The following is a 15,790-nucleotide window of genomic DNA, read 5'->3' on the forward strand; positions in this document are numbered from 1 at the left end:
ATGGAATGCTCACACAGCCCAAAGCAATCCTTAATCACAAAACATCTATCTGGTGCACTGAATCCCAGAAAGCTGAGTTTCCAATGCAGGAATTAGCCTTAAGTGTTGTTAAGACACACAACTACTCCCCAGTTCATAGTGGGGAGAGGGGGAAGGAAGGGGGAGGCAGAGTAACAGAAAGCCCCTGGTGCTGTGAAAAATGGAGTGAGGTGTAAGAGGGAAGAGATGCAGCATCCAAGTAACCAGCAAGAACAAAGCACAAATTCAGCCTTTGCATAGCAAGCAGAAATTTATAAAAGGCATCAGACCAGGATGCTTCTTGCTTAGTTCTTTTTGAACAGCTCTGAAAATGAAGTGAATTAATAGTTTCCAAACCTAACAGGTAAGTTTGCAGCAATCAGAAACACAAGAATAAAAAGGGTGGTGAAGCAATATTAAGAAAGATTACATACTGGAAATTGGGCTCAGTGCAAAATCTTTCAGCTTTTTTTTTTTTTTTTTTTTTTTAGTTACTGTAACTATAAGCAAGAAATGTGTGCCAGAGGAAATGAGAATTTAAGAAAATATAGACAGTTTGGCAGAGCCACAAAATGAAAGCTTTAAGGAAAGAACATTTAGAGAACAGAAGGAAATATTAATGGGAGAAATGATAGCAGCATAAAAACATCACCCTTTCAAAGAGATCATTTTTCACCCAAATTTTTAACATCATTTAACATGCATATGGTAACTTTTATCATATTGATGCTTGGATGGGAAATGATGAGCATACCTTTTTTAAGCTGCTGGGAGAAAAAAGTGCATACACAAAGGCAGGGAAAAAAGAAAGCAATTCCAGCAACTTAATAGTTAAGGTGTTGGAATAGTTACCAGACACTGTTTCTGTAGGAATGATGAAGCTGAGATTTAGAAGACGTTGAAAGAATTGTGATTCTGAATGGCCAAATACACATTAGTGCCCCCACCTTGACACAAATAAACCACAGCTGCCTGGACAGCATAATTCCCTTTTGGCTTGAAACAGTATATGTTATTCAGAAGGCTCTTTGAGAATAGAAGTAGCCCAGTGAGAGATTCATAGAGAAGCCAGGGATCTAAAGCTGACCCAGCAAATAACTTGCTGTCTGTGCTAGAAAACTAAGTCAGTTGGATCCCTAGCAAAGGTAGCTGGAAATACAGAAAAATAGGCCCTGATCCTTTCCTCTGATAAGATAACAAAGAGATAGCAGGTGCTTGGAAACTGTAGCGAAAGACCTGGTTTTCAATCCCTATGAGCTTGTGCTGCCATGTTTGCCTTTGGCTGGATGTCAGAAAAGAATGGAATTTGGCTCCTCCTTATTCTGCAATGTGTAGTTTTTATCTCTCCAATATGTGAAGTCACCAAACCTTCTGACCTGTTTACTCAGTGCTTCAAGAGGCCATTCATTTCAAAACATTACCACGTAACAGGTACGTGGAGTCCCCAGTTCAACCCTTTATAGTAGTTATTTATTACTCTGGTTTGGTCTGTGAGTGCTGAAACCACAGTTTTCTCCAGCCCAGCTGCCCCACTGCACAGCTTCACCCTCTGCCACCCCAAACCCCCTGGTTCTTGCGCAAGAGTGGCTTCAGCAACCCATTCAGCCAGCTGGTCGTGGCTCCACAGCCCTCAGCCTGCACATCCATCTGCAAACAACGTGCTGGCCAGACAGGAGCATCCACGGAAGGCATCATGTGCATCATGGCAGAGGTGTGGGCATCAAATGTTCCACAAGGCCAAGGATGGAAAGGGCAGCCTGCCTGTGCTTGCTTTTCATGGAACTTCACCGAAAGTTCCTGTGGAGCATACTCAGGAAAAAAGAGGAAGAGTTTGGCAGCGTGGTGGGAACTTTGGGTTGCTTTGTACTTGTTCGCATGGTATACCAGCTTCCAATTCCATTGACTGAGAAGTGAAAGACTGAATAGCCTTTCTGCTCCTGGAGAGTGGTGGAGTACAGCTTGTTTAGTCAGAACTCGCAGTCCCAAGTACCCATAGTGATGTGAGACTCAGCCTTGGATGGAAAACTGGCCCAAGAAAACTAAATATTTGAGCAGCTAATCTGTGCTGCCTTATCAGTACCTGAGCTAGGTAATTAAAGCTAGCTCTTGCAGAGCTACAAAGTCTCTGGCCATGTCTTTATGGTTGCAGTGTTGGCATCCTCTCAGGTGCCTGAGAACCTTTTCTTCCAGCCTCCCCTTGGAATTACTTAAAGTGCTAAATGCACCATGTATGGTGGTGTTTATTTAGTCAGGCATAAATATCCCTGTGGATATCATGGAGACCATTCCTTGATGCAAATCACTGCCATTCATGCATTAGGATATTATGCTCCAAGATGCTGCACTGTGCTGGGACAGGCAGGTCACTGCTTTCCAGAAGGAAGCAATCACAAATGCACTGCACTCGCCATTTGTCCCTTTTGTTTGCCCTTCAGCCTGCCAAGTACTTTGGTAGCCTCACAACTGCAGGCATCACATGAGCAAATCTTTGGATGTTTGCTCCTGTCAGGCCTGTTGGTTAAATATTTGGGAAAGGTAGCTATACTGTGCAGCTCACTGAAATGCAGGCAGGATCCCAAAGTACTTTACAAATGGTGTTTAACTCACAATTCATCCCATCTAAATTAAGGGTTTTGTCTGGAATACTTAAATTGAAGCTTTGTCACTTTGGTTTAGTTTCTATCATCCACAGCAAGTCTTCTAGTTCCTAGCAATTTATAACCCACTGATGGGGTGCTGAAAACCCAGCCTGAAATACCACCTACATTCTGCGTGAGGAGGATGAGGACCAGGAGAAACCCATCTTCATCCCACTGGGAATTCCCTTGCTTGCAGCAGGGTGGGTGGAGGGCAGAAAGTGGTGTCTCATGGAATACCCAGGATATGGGCAAACCCCTCTGTCCTTTACTGCTTCACATACCTGTCAGGTGTGATCTAGGACACAACAGTGTATATTCCTTATATAGTGTATATTCCTGGCAGTTCTTACAGCTGGAAACACCCTGGGATGTCGTCTTGCTTAGCCAAAGCTGGGAGAGCAAGTTGCTCCTTCACAGAAAGACAGGGAAACCCCTGAGGGTTTCCCTCAGAGGAGGGAAGGGTCAGAGGTGCTGCCAGTGGAAGGTAGAGATGAGCCTGGGTTAGGTAAGCCCACTGGCCCATGCAGGAAGGTTAGAAAAATGAGTCAAGAAGTGAGGAACACGCTCATGTACGCTGTGGCACCAGCATACAGAAAGGCTCTGTGATTTACAGGACAAACTACAAACTTCTGGAAAAGGGTTCTGGACCTCCTTCTGCCAGAGCCCAACTCAGAGCTTCTGCAGTGCAGTGGGACCAAGGTGAGGAAACACTAGTGACATTTACTGCTCTCACCAAGGTGTACATATTGTGCTGTCACTTGTTTCCAGGTGCTGGGGAAGGTCTGCATGCTCTGTGCTGTATTCAGTGTGTGCTCTGTGAACATCTAAACCATCCTGTGACACAAGCCTGGAGCTTTGGGGCTGGGTGTGCTGGAGATACCATGGGTCTCTCGAGAGCTAAGGTCCTCAAAGCTTAGGACAAGTGGATGTAACAGACTTTCTGCCTGGGAGAGGGGAAGAGATGGAAAAGTGAAGGAAGAGAGTAGTGTAGCCATTTAAATCACAGGATTCATAGATTAGTGGATTATAGACCAATACAGGCCCCCTTCTGGTCTTACTGCAGCAGCAGTGTGCTTTGCAAGTATGCCTTGCCCATGAGAAGTGAGTCCTCTGTGATGCCTTGAGAAAGCTGACCTAGAACAGAAGCTAGACAGAGTTAAGAATAAAGTAGGTATTTATTGAAAGGCCTTAAAGGATACACCTTGGGCAGTACAAGAGCCCGGCCAGGGCTAAACCTAAGATGGACCTAAAAATGGTCACAAAATGGATGACTGGTCATGAGGTCTCACATTTTTATAAGTTTTGGTCCATCTGCACATCAGGGTTAATTGTCCAATCACAGTTTCAGGTTATAAAGTCCCATTCTTCTTGTTATCTCTCTTCAGTCCACTGTTGCTTATGCTTTTGGGCCTGAAACTTGTAAGAATTGTCCATGGTATTAAGGTACAAAAGGAATTGTTTTGTCTACCTACTCTGTGAAGAGAGTTCACTAACTCTTAATATGAAGCTCAACACTACACATGTAGGCAGCACAGAATATGAAAAATATATCTAAAACTTAAGGCATCATCTGTGCTCTTTTATATGGAACTTGATGGATGCTTTGCAAATGCCAATCCTGGTGGGCACACGAGGGATGCCCTGTGCTTCCCGACCCAGCTGGTCTAGCAGAATGCCCAGAGTCTGGAGTTGTGTCTGCACGTCTGCAGTGAGGGTCTGTGTCTCAGGAGGGATGGAGGTGACCACTCCCTTTTAGAGCTTGGTGGCAGTCCATTTTCACCACTCCACTGCTGCTCCAGTGGTGTGCTGGGCCACCTAAGCACTGCCTTCATGTTTCAGATACAGTATGTAATTAATCAGCATATGTATGTACTGCCACATCACTGTGTCCAAGAGTGAGTAAATAAAGCTAGAAGGTCCTGTGCAAGAACACTGACTTTCAACATTAAATGAGAGATGTGATATGAAGAACATAAATCAAATTCTTGCTATTGGCAACAGAGAAGCAGTTTTCTCCAGGACAGACTGTTATAGAAGATTTCTTGCATCTTCTGGAAAAAGAAATGTTGGCTGCTGCCAGAGAGATGATACACAATAAACAGACTGAATAGCTACGGCAGTTCAGGTCCAAGAGTGAATGGGCCACAGTGCCAGTGAATGGCCTCCACCCACTGCACTGCCAAATGTGCTTCCTGAAGTGAGAACCGAAGAACATTCCCTGTGTCACCAAACTCAGAGCTAATAATGACCAGCTGGCCAAGTGAAAAGCCACTCTTGCTTTTTCCTTTCCCTATCTGCAGCAAACAGCCTGGGCTACTTGCACAGGAGGGCAGCAGGCCCCCTGTTCCTCATCACGGCTGCTAGGATCTCCTTGCCCCCAGTCCCTTCTGCCCCAAGGCTGGGCTGCCTTCAGCAGCCCCCTGGGGAGGGGAGAGCTCAGCTGTGTGTAATCTTTGATGTGATATGGGTACAAGCTTAGTTAGCAGGTACAAGCAGTGAAGGTGAATATTAAGAGCTGCTTAGAGGATTGATTTTTCATTAAGATGAATCTACTGTAATTAAGCCTAACAGAGATGTTTGTGCTAATGCTGCATTATTAATTGCCTGAATCCAATCCTTCTTTTTTTTTTTAAAGTTTTTAAGCATGTGAAGTTTCTTTACCTTTTTTTCCTTTCAGTCTTGTATTACTTCTCCTTCTCCCTCCAGAATGCCTTTTCTTCTTTCAATGTCTGTTTTCTCTCAAGACCAATTTTTTTCTGTTGTGTTTAATTGTTTTTCTCCTGATTTATTATTCCAAGCCCATGCTAGGCAGTCTGTTTATTTATAATTTGGATTATTTTAAAATGGATACAGAGCTCTAGGTCAGTGTTTAAAAATTAACTAATAAAATACACAAGTGAGGCCCAATGGTCAACATAAGATTACACATCTTCTAGGATTCACATGCTACTCCAAATAAACCACTGGGGAATACAAGCCCCAGGCCCCAAAAGCATGGAAAATTCACTAATCTGGACTGAAGCGGGCTAGTATAGAACATATATATGGGAACCCTTCAGGGAAAATGCCAGGCCACTCTTCTTACAATGGAGCCAGCAGGTGTTAGTATGAGTCTTTGGGAGGAGTGACAGTGATGGTGTGCTACGGCAGAGAAATGCTGGGCTCTGCCCAGCCCAGGTGCCCACTTCCCAAGAGCTGATCCTCTCACTTCTAGGCAGCTTGGGAGAATGCAGTTCAAAGGAGAATAACATGACCCTCACAACACGTATCAGAAGACCAGGCATCCTGAATTTCTACTGTGTCTTCCTCCTTCCACCACGGAGGCTGCCGATTCCCAGTGGAAAGGAAAATCCGGGGAAGGCAATGTGTGTTGTTCTGCACAGAGACACGAACCCACCCGTCACCTCCCCCCTGCCCTGGCACTACCCCACGTGTGGCACCCTGATGGTTGTATCCCTCTCTTTGCACTCCATTGCAAAACCTCCCCAGTGAGCAAACAAAGGCTATCAGGCGCTGTGTGTGTTTGGAGAGGCAGCGTTGGAGGACGGGCAGCTCCTGGCTGGGGGTGTGCAGTGCAATCAGCCCGGCTGGCAGCAGGCAGAAGGGGTGGGTGCCATGCTGCAGCCTGGCTCTGCGCGAGTGACACGGCGGGGACAGGGGCCATCGCACCCCCCAAAGGGTGGCCAGCTGGCCACGGACAGCACCATCACCCCCACGGCAAACACTGTTCCCCACGGGTGGTGCCATCTGAGGTCTCTTGTCCCTGCACAAAGTGTGCAGCATGCTGAGGGGTGCCCTGAGGCAGCAGGGAGGAAGCAGAGCCCTTGTTCATGCCCAGAGAGGCCTCGTGGCAAGGCCAAAGGGAGAAGCACATGGTCTGTGGGCTCTCCTACCCTAACCTGACAATTGGGCACATTTAGTTGGTTTGCGCAAAGGTGTGAAGCAGTGGCACGGGGCAGCCAGAGCGGTGTGCCCTGCTCATCCCCCTGCAGTGGAGGGGGCACATCCACCGCAGACAAGAAACCTGGAGATGCAGGGACCAAACCCACCTGCTCTGTCAGTCATGGCCTGGGCTGCTGCTCGAGACACACAGGTCTTTCTTCCACAGTGGTGCAAAAACCCGGGAGCAAAACCTTCCCAGGGCCGGCTGTACCGTGTGCCCAGACAGAGACTGGGCCGGTGTGTGGAGATGCTGATGCTGGACACAAAACCAGCACCGCTCCCACTGCGAGCACAAGGGTGATTTAGCTGTTGCCCCAATGAAAACAAGATCAGGCTTCTTAGTGCGGTGTTAACAGCTATGTTAAAATCCTCACACTTTCCAACAAAAGAAAGGCCCTCAGAGAAACCGAAACAAACACTCACACAAGCAACACTGGAAGTTGGCTTGAGTTACAAACACAGGAAATTAAATACAAAACCGTGTTACAATAGCGTTGAGGATCTGACTTCAGGCAGGCTAGGAGCATGCACTGTTCAGATGGCCGTATTTTTCCCTACCCCCACTCCCGGGGGGATTGTCGCTATAAATACACACACGCATGTAAGTAGTTGTATGTCTGTATATACACACACATGCATGCACAATTCCTACCACACTGAATAAGCCAGGGAATTAAAGGAATACAGTAGCCTTTCCCTGGACTGACTTGACCCAGTATACAAGTAAATGAAGGTGTTTTAGCCAGGACTGCAAATATCATATATTATGGGGAGAAAGTTTGTTTGGCTTTCTTTTCTTCATTCCCAAACAGAGATTCTTGCAAAGATTCGGTTCACAGCACAATTTCACAACAAATGAAGGTCCAACTGAGAACAGTGTGAAGGTGAGAGCAAGGGCAAGAAGACAGGAGTTCCCTAAACAGGTTTTATTGCTGAAGAAAACACCATATTTAATCATCAGTTTCAACTGGGTTAGCAAAAGACACGTGTATTCCAAGAGAAATTCACACCAAGGGTTATGCAAGTACAGCAGGATTACCTGAAAAAAACCAGTCTCCTGACTGACAAAGCTTTAATGGGCTTTTGTAGCCCATTGGTACCCCCTTGGTATGACAGCCAGCACGGTGCCATCAGGTCCCACCACATGTCCTCAGCAGAAGGCTCTTCTCACCTGCAGTCGCAGCCTCACGCTGCTGAGGCCGGTGGAAAGGGGAGGGTGGCCTCAGGTTAACATGTTTTGACTTGTCCCTTTCTGTAGGCAAAGCCCTTTCCCTTTGCTGCAAATCCCTATCTCGTGGCCTCAGTCCTAGGGTACATGCTTGTTTTTCTGCTTTTATCTTCAAAACACTCACAAATGTATTTCAAATGAGAACTCTATTATGTTTTCCTTTCCTTTATTACACTTTGCTACAGTTTGTCAATACTGGCTACCGGTGTTATTTGAGGCCACACTTGAAAAAAAAAAGGTCCTTCCCGAGCTCTGCACATTTATCTGAAGTTCTGCATAAGGTCACATGTCTCCTCCAGCAGAAGGTCTTGCAAAGTTAAACAAAGTCCCCTCGCTTGCTCTGTCTGAGTAAATACAGACCATATTGGAGTAAATAAACAGCCAGGCAGTGTCCCAGACAATGGGCCTTGGCGATGAATTAATAAACTCTGCCTCTCGCATTAGTAGAGTGTGACTGGAACTGGCAGGAGGCCCTGGCGGGACTCCAGAAACGATTATTACTAGACAGAGCCAAAGGAGACTTGGCACGGCGCGGAGCCCACAGCTGGAGATTAGGTAACAGAGCCCGCCCGCTCGCCGCGCTGCCAGGGCGTTGGTTACCCTGCCTGAGGAGAGGGTCAGGGCTCTGTTTTCGAAGCTCGGATTCATGTCGGGTGCCTATCTCCGAAACTCACGCTGCTCCGATCTGTAATCCATAGGTTTGTTCTCAGGGTCAAACTGCCATCCCAAACCCTGGCAGCTGACCAAAATGCCTGTCTGGTAAAACTACAGAGGATGAGCCTGCGCCATCCCTGTCCTGCGCAGCACCCAGAGTCTGGCACTGTGGGCTGGGTGGTACTGCACAGGCAACACAGCAGGGCAGAGTTGTTCTGGGTGAGGAAGCAAGAACTGCTCCTATGAAGAGAAGCCGTATCTGAGCTTGTCTTCTGAACTGGGGGTTGAATCCAGAGGCAGGAGGTCTGCTGAGGATGTAAAGTCCTCCTAATGGCTTGCTCTGGGGGCTGGCTGAAACCCATGGGGAACCACTACTCTTCCTGAGCTAGATAGAATTGTCACCCAGACACACTGATGAAGGAGGGGTAAATAGGAAGGGACCATGGGCAAATGGTAAGCCAACCCCTCTGTTCCCACCTCCAAAGAAAAGGTGTCTGTGTTGCTTCGTGTTGCAGCTCCTGAGCTCTCTCACAAACCGAGAGAACCATTGCCTTGGAGCTTGGAAGCCCAGCAGCCATGCTGGATGAGCACTGCAGCAGCCTCAGGTAGCAGGTTTATCATCTGGGCTGCCTCCAGCATGGCTGCCCTGCTGACACAGCTCGTCTGCTTCCAAGAGCTGAGCTACTTTCTGCACCCAGTGTTCTGGTTTATTTAGACCTGCTTCTTGGATCTCTGACATGGGGCTGCTCATTGCCATGCACAGACATGCCTGTGTTTGCAACTCACATCCCCACAATCAACTATAAACCTGTTAGCAATATATCAGGTAGGCTTAGCACTTGTGTGCTAGAGTATAGGTGGAGGGAGAAGTGATGCCTGCTCCTGCTGTGAAGCATTTTGAGAAGTATGAATGCAAAACTCAAGCTTTTTCAGTGTCTGCTGAGGAGAGGCTGTATGCAAAACCACACTCTTCTCATTCATAGGTCCATCGTGAGAAGATGGTGGTCTGAACTCCATCCCCCAACACTATTCTGATGACCCTAATTTCAGGAACATCTCTCTTTGGTGCCCATATCTTTTACATCTCAACGACCGCAGCTCTGAAAATGAGAAAGTAAAAAACAGCTTTTCTGAGAGCCATTAGCATGAATAGAACTACCTGGACTACCTCGAAAATACACTTTGCCAAATGTAAGGTGGTAAGAAAAGTTACCAAAATGAAGAGAATGAAGTCTTTTATTTCACATATATGCTATAGTAAATGGCATTTTCTTATCCTCATTTACTGCTGAATCTCCAACCTGTCCTGGACTGAATGCCCCCAGAGAAGAACAATAATAGTTTCCAGCTCTGAATACTGCCTTTTGTCATCAGGTTTGAAAGCCCTTCACAAAGGAGGGGAATCTCATTTTCTGTGTTTTTCCACAGGGAGAAAAGGGGTCACGCAGGCAGAGCCGGAGCACCGCTCCTCTCAATGCCAGCCCGCTGTTGTGCCTCCTTCCCAGGACACGACCATGCCCTCGCCTGCCACCCCGCTCCACAGGCTGAAATGCTGAAATGCTGAAGTGCCACTTGCGCTGGCTTGTCCAGTAAACATTTGTTATCTACGCGGGAGACTGCAAATGCTCCTGGTGCGAGCACTAGCTGGTGGCTGAATCAAACGGAGGAGCTTCCACTGAATGCTGACCAGGGCTAATGTAAAACTGACTCCACAGCCTTTTGCTCACTCTCCAAGCTCCTCCTCCCCCAGCAAGCACAAGTGGGTTTTCTCTTTCATAACAAAACTTGAAGCGAAGAATTGCTTTCCATTACCCAAAGTGCAGATCTTGTCCTTCTCCTTAAATCACCTTCAGCTTGATGAGGGTGGGCACTTCTTGCTGGTGCCTCTAAACATCGCCTGGAGAGAAAACCTCTGCGGAAAGTGAAATTCAGAAGAGCTAATAAAACATTTTCTGAAGAGTTTGAATCTCTCATTCCAAAGAAAACAAAAAGGTCGGCTGACCTTTCAACCTGACCCTTTTCTTTTTTTTTCTAAGGCATTAAGAAAAACATTCTGCAAACAATGAGTGCTCGTGGTAATTGTCCCTCCCCTGTGCCCCAGTTCTTGCCAAAAGCAACATTTCAATGGCTATGGGGGGTGGAGGTTGAAAGCAAATGAGTGAGCAAGCAAATGCTGGCTTTCACACATCAGTGGCTGGCTACGCCCTGACCACATCCAAGGAGGTTCAAGGTGAGGGAGTCAAGCTCTAAGGCTTCTCCTCACTGAGTTTTACAGTTGCAGTGTCTGAAATATTGCGGTTCAAGTATGGAAATTTGTGTCGGAAGCATTCAGAAAGTCCAGTCAAAGGGTAAGAAAAAGGGTCATACAGCCTTAAAGTGAAGTATAATTTAGATCAACATCTCTTCCATCGGCTGTTGAATTCCACCTTCGTGTCACGTGCTACATCTACTCATTTCTCAGCCAGTCCTTCTAGTGTTAGGGAGAGGCCTGTGTGAAAATAATTTCATGTCAGAAAAAAAAAAAAAAGTGTGTTTTTTATATGAGAAAAGCCTTCTTGTACCATTTATCTCCATTGTTTTCCAGCACTAGGACCTGCAGTGGAGCCTGCTGTGACATGTTTCCAGCTGCAAAAGGAATCAAAAGATTTAGGGTTGAGTTCCCTCCTGATTCTGGAACATGTTCCACTGTGCAATCTTTTGTAATATCTCTCTGCAATAAAAGCACTAATGCTCTCCAAGAGGCCTCCCCCCTTTCACTTTCCTCATAAGAGGTGATGACAAGCTCCCAGCCCAATTGTCTGCACACATCCTTAACTGTGTGAGCCAGAGATTTAGCTACCTTTCCTGGTTCTGACACTAACCTGTACAGTGGTCCAGGGCAAACCATTTAATCTTTACCCCACTCAGGGAAAATGTCCATAGAAATCCCTTCTTGCTCATGCTGGAGCAGAAGCGTTAGCACTGCTGGGAGATGGCTGTAAACAGAAGGGCTTTCAGCTGCCTCTGGGACTCAGCTGCCAGGAAAGGAGACCTGCCTATGCCAGGGCTCATCTTGCTAATTCTGAAGCAGCTGAATCCATTCTGTAAAAGCACACTGGTAGTGTCAAGGTCCTGCCTTTGAATGTGTTTCTCCAGCTGTAAAATGTGGATAGAAACACTGAGCGAGCTCTGTAAAGGTCTGCTGAGATTTAAGCTATGTTGGCATTCTCCTCCTCAGTGTTAGTGGAACTGGCAAACACTAGGAGAGAGCAGGACGGTTTCTACTTTCCTTTGAATCGTACTGCAAATCTCCACAGCCCTGAGAACAGACCTTGTAATTCCCAGCAAGCACACGAGTTTTGGCGCTGGTGTGGGAGGAAAGAAGAGGTCGGGGGGGTGGTGGTAAGGTGGGGGTTAGGGCTGTGTGTGTGTCATGACATGATAAGTAAACAGTGCATCCAGAATCTCTTTGTTACCCTCCAGATTTACTTCTCCTCTTCGGTGGGGGTTTGTACTGCAAAGTACAATTTTGTGGCTCTTCTTCAAGACCATTAACTCAATATAAAAATATCAGCACTGTTTTTATTATCTGAAAAAAAGAGCTCAGAGCTGAGTTTTTGTGAGCAATGCTTGCTTCATTATACAGTGACTCAGAGTAGGTTTTGTGGTGAAGGATTCAGCTTTTCCTTAGTGGTAGGATCAAGATGTTCTGTTTCCATGATAATCTTACCTTTCATCTCTCTCACGTTGCAAAATTCATTTTTACCTTGATCCCACACAAACGTCTTAGTTTCTTGCCTTTGTTATTGTAAATTATTTACTTTAGAAATGCTGAATCATGACACTGAGGTTAGAGAAAATTGCACTTGTATTTAAAGTAAGAATTGTTCCCACATCTTCTGAAGATTCCTGGACTATTATTTTTGTGTGTCCTTACATTTTATGGTTCAAAAAAGTTTAAGTGGCGCTCGGCTTGGCCCCCCTCGGAGAGGTCCAAACCTGAACCTTTTACCCTGGAGATATTTAATTCTAGCAAATGATGCCTCCCCAATGCTACATGGGGGGAACTGTGCCCGTGTATCAGCAGGAGAGCTGTACTGAGAAGCCTGGGGGGCAGAGCACGGGTGGGTTCTGGGGGCAGCTGTGGTGAGTGCTGTGGCACCCAACCAGAGGCAGCCTGCAATTCAGAGAAATGCTCCAGAGATCGTGTGGGCACCTGAAGCTCCTGTTAACACCTTGGGCCTGCAAAGATTGGGCTAGAATTCTCCTGAAGAAAAAGATGATCATAGTTCCTAGCTTTTATTTGAACAGAAACACAGGGAAAAGGAGCCAGAGCCCCAGCCCCAAGCATGCTCTGCAGCCCATCAAGCAGCCTGAAAATACATCACAATGTGATGCTATGGCTTGGTTATTACCAGCCTGGTAATACCAACCAACTGCAACCCGGTCCACAGGTGCCAGGGCCACCCTTGCCTCTCCATAAGCTGCGTTCTGCTGGCCGAATCACAGCTGCTGTGAGCAGACATGCACTGCTTGCCCATCCTCTAGTGGCACACAGCTTCCAAGGCTCCCTGCACAGCAGTCACAAATTGCAGTGAGAGCTTGTTTGTGTGTCAGAGGGCTGCAGTGGATTTGAATGCTGAGACAGGCTGCTGTGTGGTGTGTGCTGCCTGCCCAACTTCAGTGAGTTGCTACCAGCAGCTAGGAGCCAGTCTGACCCAGTATCCATTTTCTCCCCATTTTAATAGGTTTTTATGAGTGCAAGGAGGAGATAAATGGAGGAGAGTGGGTAGAAGAGAGCGTGCATCATTTTCAATTTTCTTTTTTTTTTTTAAGCCATAATTTTCAATTTTATTTCTTTTTTTTTTTTAAGCCATAATTCACAAGTTTCTGTGTTACATATACTTACAGGTGTCTGTTTTACCACCCTGTGCATTTTCTATGAGATTACTGCAACACTGGCACTACTTTGAGAGTAAACTCTGATGGGATACAACCAGTGGGGTGTGGCCAGTGGCCTGGGGCTGGCATGCGGGGCTCCTGCCATCTCTTCTCTGAGCCAGCTGGTCGCCCACCACCTCTAGCAGCAGCCGCCACCTCCGCTCCACTGAGCACCGGCTGGCATGCGCAAGGCCAGACAGGGGCCACCTCGTTAGTCATTTAATGAGTAAACAAACCATTTCTCCAGCGTTCTCCAGGATCATTCAGCCTGAGCCAGAAAGCCAGCCTGGCAGAAAAGGGTCTCTTGTTCTGGCCCCCCTCTGCAGCAGCTGATGAGGGGCTTCTCCCTCCAAGTGCAGCAGGGTTGCCACACAAGCAAGCCCACTGTGTACACAGCACACGGGACCACCCGTGCCAATGACTTTTTCCAGAGGTCAGCTCAATCTGCATCAGTTAATCCATGTTTTCTGTGCATTAGACCTCAAGTTCTTTTATATTCCCACTGATAATTGAATTCTCCATTTTAATGGCTCTCATCTTCTGTAGATGTCAGCAGTGCTCTGTAACTGTGGATTATTTAAGCCTCAGCACATCTTTAAGGCAGGTTTAATACCCTCCATTTACAGAAGGGCTGGGTGAGGCCAGGCAGCAGTCAGAGGGTACGTGCCAAACTGCACCATGGCCATGGATAAAGCCCCATTTTCCTCTGTTTCTGAAATGGGATGTTGTCTGTTTAATCTAGGCAACTCTGTCAAAGGATGGGGTTTCAGGATGGTATGATGGTTTCTATGCATGTGGAAGCCCAAGCCAAAGTTCAAAGATGAAGTGCTTTTGACTTTTCCAGTGTCAAAGTAACTATTTTACCTGTTAGTTGCCCTGCATTTTACAGCCCTTCATATTCTGTGTGACCTCACAACTTCATGGATGAGACTCTCAGGAGGTGCTAACCTGCTTACAGGCACAGCTATAGGGCAGACACTATTTCAGCTCAGGCTGGAAGGAGAGGTGTTGGAGAGCAGAGCTGTGGCGAGTGGTAGGACAGCAGGAACGTCTCCCATCTTCTTTTCTCCAGGACTTTATTAAGACGCCATGAAGGCACTTGATGTTTGCTCCTGCTTCATACATGAGGCTTTGCCACCCTTTGCAGGAGTCACATGGGTGCTGTCCCTGCCAGCAAGAGGCAGGGACAGACCTCCCTTGCCCCATCACCCACTCTCTGGAGGGGTGGCGAGGGGAGAACCGTGTGCTGGAGGATTGGAAACAATGCAGGACGACGGGGAGAGCATAGGACTGATGAAGCAGGAACATTTGGGTCGTGTGTTAGCACTAGAATCCTGCCAGAAACGGGACAAATGCAGGAGTGCAGTTAGTGACCCGTATTCCTGGCTGTTTCCAGGCAGCGTTCATTCCCCCTTCCCAGCTGTGCTGGGGTGGAGGTGAATTTGCAGTGCAGCGGGAGCACTAACAAGTTAATGTTTAACATTATTATTACCTCATCTTCCAGAGGCTCCTTCTAAACATAACAATTGACGACAGGCTCCTGATAGTTCGGAGAAGACCGACCTCAGCCCTAAGACTATGATGAATATGATTTCCCTTCCCCCTCTGTTTTGATTTTCTGCTCTGTTACTCCAGAGCATTGGCTGGCCATGACCCCTGGCTGCTTTTTCTGTAATTACCAGCTCCTGCCAGATTTACTGTGGAAGTTAATGTCTGTTCCAGCCAAGTCAGCCCCACTGTTATATTGTACGAGACAGTAACCCCTTCAGTACAGGCAGAGCTCTGGTGAAGCAAAACAAAGAGTCAGGAACGGGGCTTCTTGAGGCCCTGGGGAAAGTTTCACGTGCTTGATGAGGGTGCTGCACTAACAGGAGCACTTTCATTGTGCAATCTTCCTTGGGGTCTTTCATATCCTTCGGAGCACGAGGGGTGCTCAGTGTGGAAACAAGAAGAAAGCAACTTGTACAAGAGTTTACTCTGACCAGCTCTCAGGATTTGCTCTTAGTCCACTGTGCGCCTCTGGGCCATTTCTTCAGAGCCTGTGCATGGTCTGGTGGGACTTTCTTTAATAAATTAACGTTCTGGACATTTACCCTTAAAACTGGAAGGATTTCTTTCAGATGTTGTTTTTGCAAGCAATTTTTTACATGCTCAAACAAAGCATGCCAGAAAGGGCAAGATTCAGGCTCAGATGGCTGTCCAGCAGATGCACAGGTCTCAGCTTCAGTCCAGCCATCAGAAACACCCGGTTTTGCACTGACACGTTCTGCCCTGGGCTGCGCTCCTACAAGAGTGCGCCAGTGCAAGAGCATTTTAAATGTCTGTGGAAGGTGAAACATAATTGAAACATAGTCAGGGCTAAATGTGGTTAAAATACAGTCCAGATCCT

General features: G+C 47.0%; 1 long non-coding RNA gene across 1 annotated transcript; it reads right to left on the minus strand.

The window, feature by feature from the left end:
- Positions 1 to 9,781: 9,781 nt before the first annotated feature.
- On the minus strand, positions 9,782 to 11,511 carry LOC148184000 (uncharacterized). Its single transcript, XR_015772972.1, has 3 exons — positions 11,343 to 11,511; positions 11,043 to 11,106; positions 9,782 to 10,969 (listed from the first exon to the last, which is right to left on the minus strand). It is a non-coding gene; the product is annotated as an uncharacterized LOC148184000 (long non-coding RNA).
- Positions 11,512 to 15,790: the final 4,279 nt, after the last annotated feature.

The sequence above is a fragment of the Pseudopodoces humilis genome, chromosome 7 (assembly GCF_049639895.1).
Source record: "Pseudopodoces humilis isolate 2021_Gansu_Grassland_sample_001 chromosome 7, ASM4963989v1, whole genome shotgun sequence".
NCBI lineage: Eukaryota > Metazoa > Chordata > Aves > Passeriformes > Paridae > Pseudopodoces > Pseudopodoces humilis.